Source organism: Chiloscyllium plagiosum, unplaced genomic scaffold, assembly GCF_037043375.1.
Source record: "Chiloscyllium plagiosum isolate Xiang-an unplaced genomic scaffold, Cpla_swu_hap1 HiC_scaffold_10, whole genome shotgun sequence".
Lineage (NCBI taxonomy): Eukaryota > Metazoa > Chordata > Chondrichthyes > Orectolobiformes > Hemiscylliidae > Chiloscyllium > Chiloscyllium plagiosum.
Window position 1 is genome coordinate 3,098,689 of NW_028270148.1, and position 13,532 is coordinate 3,112,220.

Genomic DNA, 13,532 nt, shown 5'->3' on the forward strand with positions numbered 1-13,532 from the left:
CTCCTTGAAAGTGTAGTCACAGGTAGATAGGATAGTGAAGAAGGCGTTTGGAATGCTTTTATTTATTGGTCAGAGTATTGAGTACAGGAGTTGGGAGCTCAAGTTGCAGCTATACAAGACAGTGGTTAGGCCACTGTTGGAATATTGCATGCAATTCTGGTCTCCTTCCTATTGGAAAGATGCTGTGAAACTTGAAAGGGTTCAGACAAGATTTACAAAGATATTGTCAGGGTTGGAGGATTTGAGTTATCAGGAGAGGTTGAATAGGTTGGGGCTGTTTTCCCTGGAGCATCGGAGGCTGAGGGGTGACCTTATAGAGGTTTATAAAATCATGAGGGGTATGGATAGGGTAAATAGAGAAGGCATTTTCTCTGTAGTGGGGGAGTCCAGTATTAGAGTGCATAGGTTTAGGGTGAGAGGGGAAAGGTATAAAAGAGACCTAAGGGGCAATACTTTCATGCAAAGAATTGTGAGTGTATGGAATGAGCTGCCAGAGGATGTGGTGGAGGCTGGTACAATTACAGCATTTAAGAGGCATTTGGATGGGTATATGAATAGGAAGGGTTTGGAAGGATATAGGTCAGGTGCTGGCAGGTGGGACTACATTGGGTTGGGATATCTGGTCGGCAGGGACGAGTTGGACCGAAGGGTCTGTTTCCGTGCTGTACATCTCTATGACTCTATGACCCGATGACACAATGAGATAGTGAGGAAAGAGGTCAATCTGAGACTGGTGCTGCTGGGAAAAGGGGCGAGTCAAACAGTCAGGGCAGGCAGGGACAACGCAGAGAACAAGGTAGGACTGATAAATTAAACTGCATTTATTTCAAAGCTGAAAATGTGTTGCTGGAAAAGCGCAGCAGGTCAGGCAGCATCCAGGGAACAGGAGAATCGACGTTTCAGGCATAAGCCCTTCTTCAGAAACGTCGATTCTCCTGTTCCCTGGATGCTGCCTGACCTGCTGCGCTTTTCCAGCAACACATTTTCAGCTCTGATCTCCAGCATCTGCAGACCTCACTTTCTGCATTTATTTCAATGCAAGGGGCCTAACAGCGAAGACAGATGAACTCAGGACAGAGTTAGGAACATGGGACTGGGATAACATAGGAATTACAGAAACATGGCTCAGGGATGGGCAGGACTGGCAGCTTAATGTTCCAGGATACAAATGCTACAGGAAGGATAGAAAGGGAGGCAAGAGAGGAGGGGGAGAGACGTTTTTGATAAGGGATGGTATTACTGCTGTACCTAGGGAGAATATTCCTGGGAATACATCCAGGGAAGTTACTTGGGTGAAACTGTGGAATAGGAAATGGATAACCACCCTATTGGGACTGTACTATTGTTATGAAGATGTGGATGTACTGTACCTTTTAGAGAGTTAAAAGCTCGCAGAACTACCTGATAGCACCAAGTGTTCTCACCAAGATACAATGTAAATGTTTGGGTCAGCAGCTCTGATTGTCCGAAGACGAAAAAATACAAATTTGAATTCGGCCGATCAGTTTAAATTATACCCCAAAAATATATCAAACTCCAATCAAGTTTGAATTTAGTATATTGACAATATTAAAAGCCAATGACAGAATCCGATGGTTGGGGATATAAGACCGGGAAAAATTGAATATTTGAGGAAGAACTGCCAAATGACCAACAGATATAGACTGCTAGTCAGAACTCCCAGAGAGGTACCTGCCCAGAGAAGGAGATGGTACAGGGAAATACATCAACACTGACCTGGAGAGCTAATCTACAAAGAGAAGATTCGAGAGCTGGCTGGTTTTGAAATTTGAATTTCAGTAAATCTTAATCAGGGGCTTTTATCAGACTAGTATTGTAGAAGGAAAGGTAAAAGATAGGTTAGAGGAAGGAGTTGTAAATAGTTGTTCGTTAATTATTCTCTGTTATACTTTAATAAATAAAGTTGTTAATTTTTACTTTAAAATAGTTCTTGGCCTCTCAAATTTTCACAGATTACTTCACGGGATTAATCTTTTCTGTGTTGGTTTAAAATTAGCAGGGCAGGCATACCCGTGTTGTGACAGATTGGGGGCTCGTCTGGGTATTGAATTGGTTTAGACAGATTTGAATAGATTTGGGGGTGCGAAAAATCCCAGCAGATTTAAACACTTGCAGGTTCATGTCCTAGATCTGGATGTAGGTTTGCTCAGTTGTCTGAAAGGTTCATTTTCAGACGTTTTGACACCATACCAGGTAACATCTTCAATGAGCTTCCAGATGAAGCACTGCTGATGATTCTTGCTTTCTATTTATACATTTGGGTTTCTTTGATTGGTGATGTCATTTGTGTGGTGATGTCATTTCCTATGGTGATGTCATTTCCTGTTCTTTTTCGCAGAGGTGGTAAATCGGTCCAAGTCAATGTGGTTGTTGATAGAGTTCCAGTTGGAATGCCAGGCTTCTAAGAAAAATCATGCGTGTCTCTGTTTGGCTTGTCCTAGGATGGATGTGTTGTCCCAGTCGAAGAGATGTCCTTCCTCATCTGCGTGTAAGGATCCTAGTCAGAGAGGGTCATGTCGTTTTGTGGCAAGTTGATGTTCAGGTATCCTAGTGGCTAGTTTTCTGCCTGTTTGTCCAATGTAGTGTTTGTTGCGGTCCTTGTATTTTGTAAATGATATTAGTTTTGCTTGTCTGTATAGGATCTTTCAAGTTCATTAGCTGCTGTTTTAGTGTGTTGGTGGGTTTGTGGGCTACCATGATGCCAAGGGGTCTGAGTATTCTGGCAGTCATTCCTGAGCTGTCTTTAATGTAGGGGAGAGTGGCTAGGGTTTCTGGACGTGTTTTGTCTGCTTATTTGGGTTTGTTGCTGAGAAATTGGCGGACTGTGTTCGTTGGGTACTCTTTCTTTTAGAATACACGGTATAGGTGATTTTCCTCTGCTCTATGTAGTTCCTCTGTGCTGCAGTGTGTGGTGGCTCGTTGAAATAATGTTCTGACACAGCTTCATTTGTGGGTGTTGGGATGATTGCTTCTACAGCAATCTGTAACAATCGCTAATGTCCTAGATCTTTAAGTAAAACGTAGGTGACTTGTGATTGATTAAATTAAAAGTGAGAGAAATGGCTCTTAAAGTTGCTGACGAGGTTCTGGGGTTTGAAGATGATTCTCAAATTTGCCAAGAAAATTTAGAAGGAAAGAAAAAGGCCATACTTTTAGAGTTAGTGAAGAAGTTAGATTTGGGTTAAAGAAGGGACAAAAGTAAAGCTGAAATTGTAAGGGAGTTACTCAAACACTGCTGTGAGTCAGAGAGAGGTATAAAAACTCAAATTATAATTGAGGAAAATGGAGTTAGAAGATCAACAAAGGGAGAGAGAAAGAGAGAGATTATTCTGCTGGAGGGAGTTTAAAAACTCGCTTCCAGAGATGGTAAGAATTCAAGCGGACGAACAGAAAGTTCAGGAAGTGAGAAGGGCAACAGAATTAGCAGATAAATACATATTGGTGCATAAGACAAGCTTCTGGCCAGAATTTTGTCCTGTGAGGGACAGAAGTTGGGAGAATGGGTGATCTTACACTACGAAACAAAGAGTAGAGAGCACCGGTAAGTGTTTACCGCAGGTTGGAAAAGAAGCCCAAGAGGGTGGAAAGGAGGTGAAATGCCTTAGGTGTTTCCACTGTGGTAAAGTGGGACACATAAAATCACAGTGCTGGTCGTTAAAGAAAGGCACTATGGGAAAAGATGCAGCAAAAGAAGCTAAGCCAGTGACATTTGTGAAAGTAGGAAAGAAGTGAGTCGCTGCAGGAGAGTGTATAGCATCGGCAGGGGCTCGGTGTGGAATTAGTGCCTGATTTCTATAAAGAATTTAACGTTCCCTTATGTAAGATCAGGATGGAATGCCAACTCAAGACTGGGGAAGTTACAGTGGGAATGGTTGACAGAGTGTCCGTTCCAGGAATTCAGTTTGTTCTTGGGAATGATTTGGTAGGATCCAAGGTGGGAGTGGCACCCCTTGTTGTGGAGAAGTCCAAGGAGGACCAAGGAACTGAGGAGTTAAAGCAAATATCCTGGTATTTTTCCAGACTGTGTGGTAACCAGATCCCACAAGCATAAGTCACATCATGAAGCGAAACGTAAGGAGAAAGCTGAAGGAGTTGAGGTTCAGTTAGCGGATACCCTGCTTGATGTAATGGTGCAGGGAAAACCTGAACAGGCAGAGGGTCAGACAGAAGTGTTTAGTCCTGAAAGGCTAAGAGACTTGCAAAGAAAGAAAAGACAATAAAGATATATATATGGATACTTACTCTGAAAAGGAGGCAGAGAATATTCCTGAGGGTTATTATCTGGAAGATAGAATGCTGAGATGAAAATGGAGACGATGGCAGGTTAGTGCAGAGGAGAAATGGGCCGAAGTGCACCAGATTGTGTTGCCGGTAGTGTAGACAGTAAGTGTTACAGGTAGCACATGAACTAATGTAGGAGGTTACCTAGATATACGAAAGACTCAATACTAAGATACAAAAACATTTTTATTGGCATGAAATGCAAAAGGATGTGGCTAACTTTTGCCGTACATGTCATACATGCCAAATGGTAGGTAAGCCACAGGCAGTAGCACATTTGTTGCCAATTCCGGCATTTGAAGAATCTTTCACTGGGTTATAATTGATTGTGTAGGTCCCCTCCTGAGAACTAAAACTGAGAACCAATACTTGTTAACCATAATGGATGTGTCTACCAGATTTCCGGAGGCAATTCCATTACGGAGTGTGAAGACAAAAAAGGTGGTAGAGGAGTTAGTAGCTTTCTTCACACGGTATGGGCTACCCAGAGAGATTCAGTCGGACCATGCGTCTATATTTACCGTTAGGCTGTTTAAGGAGGTCATGGATAGCTTAGGCATACAGCACTTTAAATCAAGTGTGTATCATCCTGAACCGAAGGGAGCTTTAGAAAGGTGGCATCAGACCTTGAAGACAATGTTGGGAGCATACAGTCAGGATTACCCAAATGATTGGGATAAAGATATCCCTTCACATTGTTTGCCATTAGAGGTGCCCCAAATGAGTCTACTCAGTTTACTCCCTTCGAGTTAATATTCGGGCATGAAGTGAGAGGCCCTTTGAAATTAGTTAAAGAAAAACTGACAGGACCAAAGTCAGATATCTCACACTTAGATTATGTATTGGAGGTGAGGGAGAGATTAAATCGAGGAGGTGAGTTAGTTAGACAGCATCTAAAGAGGGCACAGCATAGAATGAAGCAGATGGCAGATAAAAACTCTGAGACTCGGACGTTTTCCCGAGGGGATACTTGTTAGTACTGTTACCAGTGATAGGAGATCCCTTCAAAGCCAGGCTTAGTGGCCCAATCAAATTGAGAAAAACTTGAGTAAGGTGAACTATCTAGTAAAGATGCCAGATAGAAAACAAAAGGTGTTGAGTATGTCATATGCACATGTTGAAACCGTATTATACTAGCGAGAAAAAAACTGGAGAAACAGGTGTTAGTTACCGTCCTGTGGAGGGAGGAATCCAATTCAGATGATGTGGATTTTGATGTGCCTCAAAATAGATTAAAAAATGAAGAAGTCTTTGAGGAGTGGGAATAGGTTAGTAAGCTATCTGTCTCAGGAGATAGCATGCAGCTGAAAGATTTGTTCCTGCAGAATAAGGACATATGTAAGAATCAGACAGGGAGGACTAATGCTATTGTACATGAAGTACCCGTAGGGAATACTGCTCTGATAAAACAACACCCCTATTGGCTGAATCCTTTCAAAGCCGGACAGGTCCAGATGGAGGTGGAGATCTTGCTGGACAAGGACGTCGAACCAAGCCAGAGTGAGTGGAGTTCACCAATCATCTTAGTTCCCAAACTGGACAGGACTCAATGATTCTGCGTGGATTATTGGAAGGTCAGTGTTGTTTGCAAAATCGGACTCATACCCAATTCCAAGATTGGAGGACTGTATCGAGAAGGTTAGACAAGCCAGTTACATCACCAAGTTGGACTTAATGTGTGGTTACTGGCAGGTACCTTTATCAGAGACAGTGAAAGAAATTTCTGCGTTTGAAAGTTGCCACTCAGGTGGATAGAGCTTGTAAGAAGGCATATGGTGTATTAGCGTTCATTAGCAGAGGGATTGAATTCAAGAGTCGTGAGGTGATGTTGCAGCTGTACAGGACCTTGGTTAGGCCACATTTGGAGTACTGTGTGCAGTTCTGGTCACCTCACTTTAGGAAAGATGTGGAAGCTTTGGAGAGGGTGCAGAGGAGATTTACCAGGATGTTGCCTGGAATGGAGAATAGGTCGTACGAGGATAGGTTGAGAGTGCTAGGCCTTTTCTCATTGGAACGGCGAAGGATGAGGGGTGACTTGATAGAGGTTTATAAGATGATCAGGGGAATAGATAGAGTAGACAGTCAGAGACTTTTTCCCTGGGGACAACAGAGTGTTACAAGGGGACATAAATTTAAGGTGAAGGGTGGAAGGTATAGGGGGGATGTCAGGGGTGGGTTCTTTACCCAGAGAGTGGTGGGGGCATGGAATGCGCTGCCTGTGGGAGTGGCAGAGTCAGAATCATTGGTGACCTTTAAGCGGCAATTGGATAGGTACATGGATGGGTGCTTAAGCTAGGACAAATGTTCGGCACAACATTGTGGGCCGAAGGGCCTGTTCTGTGCTGTATTGTTCTATGTTCTAGTTCTATGTTCTACCCCAAATGGCCAATATCAGTTTAAGGTGATGCCCTTTGGAATGAAGAATGCACCCGCCACATTCCAAAGCCTCCTGAACAGAGTTGTGGCCGGGTTAACACACTGTGCGGTCTATTTGGACGATGTGGTGATCTTTAGTAAGTCCTGGAAAGATCACATGGTACAGTTGGCAGAGCTCTTTGAACGACTGTGAGAAGCAACACTGGTGATAAACTTAAATAAAACAGAATCCGCAAAAGCAGCGGTGATGTTCTTGGGACATGACATTGGTCATGAAAGGCTAACCCCACAGAACGCAAAGTTGAAGGCCATTGAGGAACTTCCACAAACAACCTCGAAGAAAGAGGTGCTTCGATTCTCGGGACGAAGCGGATTCTATCGGAAGTTTGTTCCAAACTGCAGCAATGTAGTGGCATCATGAACCAATTTGCTGAAGAGCTACACAAAGTTTTGGTGGACAGAACAACGCCAGGAGGCATTCGACCATTTGAAATCGATATTAATCACCAAACCAATTTTAGCTGCACCAAACATTTCAAAACCTTTTAAAGTCACCATCGGTGCCAGTGACGTTGGAGTTGGAGCTGTACTCCGACAGGAAGATGAGGATGGCATTGATCTGCCGGTTGGTTACTTTTCAAAGAAGATCAGCACCCACCAGAGGAAATACTCCACCATTGAAAAGGACCTGTTGAGTTTGGTACTGGCCTTACGGCATTTTAATGTGTATGTCACAAGCAACGTGTCAGAGACAGCGGTGCACACGGTGGTGTCACAATCCACTTACATTCTTAGAATGCTTTAAGGACAAGAAAGTGAGACTATTTTGTTAGCCTTATAGAACATGGAATATAGAACGCTACAGTGCAGTACACATCCTTCAGCCCTCGATGTTGCGCCGACCTGTGAAATTAATCGAATGCCCACCTAATCTACACGGTTCCATTATTATCCCAATGTAGGTCCAATGCCCATTTAAATGCCCTGAACGTTGGCGAGTTTACTCCTGTTGCAGGCAGGCCGTTTGACCCCTACGACTCTCTGAGTAAAGAAACTACCCCTGATATCTGTCCTAAGCCTGTCACCCCTCAATTTGAGCTATGTTCCCGTGTGTTAGCCATCACCATCCGAGGAAGAAGGCTTGAGTAACTCCCCTCTCAACCTTCTTCTTTCCAATGAAAACAGCCTCCGTTCCCTCCGCCTTTCCTTGTAAGACCTTCCCTCCATATCAGGCAACATCCCAGTAAATCTCCTCTGAACCCTTTCCAAAGCTTCCACATCCTTCCTATAATGTGGTGACCAGAACTGTACACAATACTCCAGGTGTGGCCTTACCAGTGTCTTGTACAGCTGAAGCATAACCTCATGGCTGCAAAACTCAATCCCCCTCTAATTAACGCCAACACACCATATACCTTCTTAACACTCCTATCAACCTGGGTGGCAACTTTCAGGGATTTATGCACCTGGACACCGAGATCTCTCTGTTCATCTACACTGCCAAGAATTTTACCATTAGCCCAGTACTCTGCGTTTCTGTTACTTCTTCTGAAGTGAACTACCTCACCCTTTTCCGCATTAAACTCCATTTGCACTTCCCAGCCCAGCTCTGCATTTTATCTATGTCCCTCTGTAAGCCGTAACATTTTTCGGCACTATCCACAACTCTGCCTACTTTAGTGTCATCCACAAATTTACTAACACATCCTTCTCCGCCCAAATCAAGATCATTTATAAAAATGGCAAACAGTAGTGGCCCCAAAACCGATCCTTGTGGTACCCCACTAGTAACTGAACATTTCCCATCAACCATCACCCTCTGTCTTCTTTCAGCTGGCCAATTACTGATCCAAGCCACTAAATCACCCTCAATCCCAAAACTCCATATTTCATGCCTTACTGTGGGGAACCTTCTCAAACACCTTACCGAAAACCATATACACCACATCAACTGTTTTACCCTCATCCACCTGTTTGCTCACTTTCTCAAAGAACTCAGTAAGGTTTGTGAGGCACAACCTACCCTTCACAAAACCGTGTTGACTATCCCTAATCAAATTATTCCTTTTCAGATGATTATAAAGCCTATCTCTTATAACCTTTTCCAACACCTTACCCCCAACCGAAGTAAGGCTCACAGGTCTATGATTACCAGGGTTGTCTCTACTCCCCTTCTTGAACAAAGGAACAGCATTTGCTATCCTCCAGTCTTCTGGCACTATTCCTGTAGACAATGATAACATAAAGATCAATGCCAAAGGTTCGGCAATCTCCTCCCTGGCTTCCCAGAGAATCCGAGGATAAATTCCATCCAGCCCAGGGGAATTATCTATTTTCAGATCTTCCAAATTTGGTAAAACCTCCTCTTTGTTAACCACAATCCCATCTAATCTAGTAGCCTATATCTCACGAACATTGCCCTTTCCAATGTGAATACTGACAAAAAATATTTATTGAGCACTTCCCCTTTGTCCTCAGATTCCATACACAACTTCCCACTACAATCTTTGATTGGCCCTAGTCTTACTCTAGTCATTCTTTTATTCCTGATATACCTATAGAAGCCTTGGGGTTCTCCTTGATCCTATCCGCCAACAACTTCTCATGTCCCCTCCTGGCTCTTCTTAGCCCTCTCTTTCGATCTTTTCTGATGAACTTATAACTCTCAAACTCTCTAACTGAGCCTTCACGCCTCATCCTCGCATAAGACTTCTTTGGTAAACCATGGCTCCCTCTCTCAACAACTACCTCCATGCCTGATATATACTTATCAAGGACCCACCTTCATTTTTTTTCAGCGGGGAGCTGTTATGAAGATGTAGGTGTACTGTACCTCTAAGAAAGTTAAAAGCTGTTCCTTGAATAAGCTCCACATTTCAAGTGTGCCTGTCCCTGCAGTTTCCTTCCCCATCGTATGCATCCTAAATCTTGCCTAATCACATCATAGATTAGATTTTTAGATTAGATTACCTGCAGTGTGGAAACAGGCCCTTCGGCCCAACAAGCCCACACTGACCCTCCGAACAGCAACCCACCCAGGCCCATTCCTCTACATTTGCCCCTTCACCTAACACTACAGGCAATTTAGCATGGCCAATTCACCTAAGCTGCACATTTTTGGACTGTGGGAGGAAACCAGAGCATCCAGAGGAAACCCAAGCAGACACGGGGAGAATGTGCAAACTCCACACAGAGAATTGAACCCGGGTCTCTGGCGCTGTGAGACAGCAGTGCTAACCATAATTGCCTTTCCCCCAGTTGTACCTCTTTCCCTGCGGTATATACCTATCCCTGCCCATTGCTATTGTAAACATAACCGAATTGTGGTCACTATCACCAAAGTGCTCACCTACCTCCAAATCTAACACCTGGCCGGGTTCATTCCCCAGCACCAAATCAAATGTGGCCTCGTCCCTTGTTGGCCCATCTACATACTGTGTCAGGGAACCCTCCTGCACACATTGATCAAAAACTGACCTATCTAAACTACCAGAATTCTAGTACTTCCAGTCAATATTGGGAAGTTAAAGTCCCCATAAAAACTACCCTGTTACTCTCACTCCCATTGAGAATCGTCTTTGCTAACCTTTCCTCTACGTCCCTGGAACAATTCGGAGGCTGATAGAAAACGCCCAACAGGGTGACCTCTCCTTTCCTGTTTCTAACTTCAGCCCAAACTACCTCAGTGGATGAGTCCTCAAACGTTATCTCAGCTGCTGTAATACTACCGTTGATTAACAATGCCACACCCCTCCCCCCTTTTACCATCTTCTCTGTTCTTACTGAAACATCTGAATCCCGGAACCTGCAAAAACCATTCCTGTCCCTGCTCTAGCCATGCATCTGAAATGGCCACAACATCAAAGTTCCAGATACCAGCCCAGTGTTATGTTACAGACTTTTAATTTAAAAATCATACATGTTGCTGTTTGTAAGAATGTAGTCACAGATAAGTTATCGTGGATTTAACTGATAAAGTTGAGCTGAGATTTGGAGATTTTTAATGTTATATATACACAGTTATATGGGAGACCTGGAGAACAAATCTACAGAGGAAGATGTTAGGTTAATGTGTTTAAAGAATAGAATAAGAAGCGAAGCCATATTTTCATTATGCTGGTTCACATTTTCTTAAGGGAGGAGGTATTATGAAGATGTGAGTGTACTGTACCTTTAAGAAAGTTAAAATCTAGCAGAACTACCTGACAGCACCAAGTGTTCTCAACAAGATATAATGTAGCACGTGGCCCAGCAGTTATTGTAGCTGGTTGCCTGGACACAAAAAATAAATTTGAGTTAGGCCAATCAGTTTAAAATTATACCCCAAAAAATACCAAACTCCAATCAAGTTTGAATTTAGTATATTGACAATATTAAAAGCTAATGACAGAATCTGATGCTCTGGGGGTATAAGACTGGGAAAAATTGAACAGTTAGAGGAGAACTGTTTGGGCGGCACGGTGGCACAGTGGTTAGCACTGCTGCCTCACAGCGCCTGAGACCCGGGTTCAATTCCCGCCTCGGGCGACTGTCTGTGTGGAGTTTGCACGTTCTCCCCGTGTCTGCGTGGGTTTCCTCCGGGTGCTCCGGTTTCCTCCCACAGTCCAAAAGATGTGCAGGGTCAGGTGAATTGGCCATGCTAAATTGCCCGTAGTGTTAGGTAAGGGGTAAATGTAGGGGTATGGGTGGGTTTCGCTTCGGCGGGTCGGTGTGGACTTGTTGGGCCGAAGGGCCTGTTTCCACACTGTAATCTAATCTAATCTAATCTAATCTAAACTGCCAAAGGACCAATATCTGTAGACTGCTGGTGAGAACTCTCTGAGAGGTACCTGTCAAGAGAAGGAGTTTGTACAGAGAAACACATCAAGACTGACCTGGAGGACAAATCTACAGAGGAAGATGTCAAGAGAAGACTCAGCTGCTGGCTGGTTTTGAAATTTGAATTTTTCACTAAATCTTATTCGGGGTTTTATCAGACGAGTATTATTGAGGGGAAAGTACAAGATAGGTTTGAGAAAAGAATTGTGAATAGTTGTCAGTTAATTATTCTCTGTGATACTTTAAGAAATAAAGTTATAGAGTCTAAGAGTCATAGAGATGTACAGCACGGAAAGAGACCCTTCGGTCCCGCCCGTCCATGCCGACCAGATATCCCAACCCAATCTAGTCCCACCTGCCAGCACCCGGCCCATATCCCTCCAAACCCTTCCTAATCATATACCCATCCAAATGCCTCTTAAATGTTGCAATTGTACCAGCCTCCACCACATCCTCTGGCAGCTCATTCCACACACATACCACCCTCTGTGTGAAAAAGTTGACCCTTAGGTTACTTTTATATCTTTCCCCTCTCACCCTAAACCTATGCTCTCTAGTTATGGACTCCCCACCCCGGGGAAAATACCTTGTCTATTTACCCTATCCATGCCCCTCATAATTTTGTAAACCTCTATAAGGTCACCCCTCAGCCTCCGACGCTCTAGGGAAAACAGCCCCAGCCTGTTCAGCCTCTCCCTGTAGCTCAGATCCTCCAACCCTGGCAACATCCTTGTCAATCTTTTCTGAACCCTTTCAAGTTTCACAACATCTTTCTGATAGGAAGGAGACGAGATTTGCATGCAATATTCCAACAGTGGCCTAACCAATGTCCTGCACAGCTGCAACATGGCCTCCCAACTCCTGTACTCAATACTCTGACCAATAAAGGAAAGCATACCAAACGCCTTATTCACTATCCTATCTACCTGTGACTCCATTTTCAAGGAGCTATGAACCTGCATTCCAAGGTCTCTTTGTTCAGCAACACTTCCTAGGACCTTACCATTAAGTGTATAAGTCCTGCTCAGATTTGCTTTCCCAAAATGCAGCACCTCGCATTTATCTGAATTAAACTCCATCTGCCACTTCTCAGCCCATTTGCCCATCTGATCCAGATCCTGTTGTAATCTCAGGTAACCCTCGTCACTGTCCACTACACCTCCAATTTTGGTGTCATCTGCAAACTTACTAACTGTACCTCTTCTGCTCACATCCAAATCATTTACGTATATGACAAAAAGTGACCGGCCAGAAAGTTCTACTGAAAGAATCTTAATATTTATAAAATTAGTAATAGAGAATTTGCTTGCCCCAGGGTTATGACAGGTGAAGCTCCATTTGATAAGCCCTGGACCAATACTGAGATCCGCATTACGCTTCAAGAAGTCCCGAATCCGTTCGAGTGCCCAATATTAGTTTTAATTGGCTGGTACAAATCTGCTGGGGATTTAATGAATTTTGCTTACATGACACATTGGGTAACTATTAAAGACTCCGCTGTATTTCCCCTGGATTGTGGGTAAATGCAGAGGCACGAAAAACATCCCTTGAAAATATTGTTAAAATCACAAATGGAATGGCTGAGAGGTATTTAGATTTTGCAAACGTGCTTAAGCAACAATGTGCGACAGCCAGGATTTATGAGACTGAACTCCCAAGCTAAAAATATTGTGTGTGTGTCTCTGTGTGTGTGTGTGTGTCTGTGTGTGTGTCTGTGTGTGAGTGTGTGTGTGTCTGTGTGTGTGTGTGTCTGTGTGTGTGTGTGTGTGTGTCTGTGTGTGTGTGTGTGTGTCTGTGTGTGTGTCTGTGTGTGTGTGTGTCTGCGTGTGTCTGTGTGTGTGTGTGTGTCTACGTGTGTCTGTCTGTGTGTTTGTGTGTGTGTGTCTGCGTGTGTGAGTGTGCGTGTGTCTGTGTGTGTGTCTATGTGTATGTGTGTCTGTGTCTCTGTATGTGTCTGTGTGTGAGTGTGTGTGTGTCTGTGTGCCTGTATGTGTATGTGTGTCTGTGTCTGATGTGTGTGTGTGTCTGATGTGTGT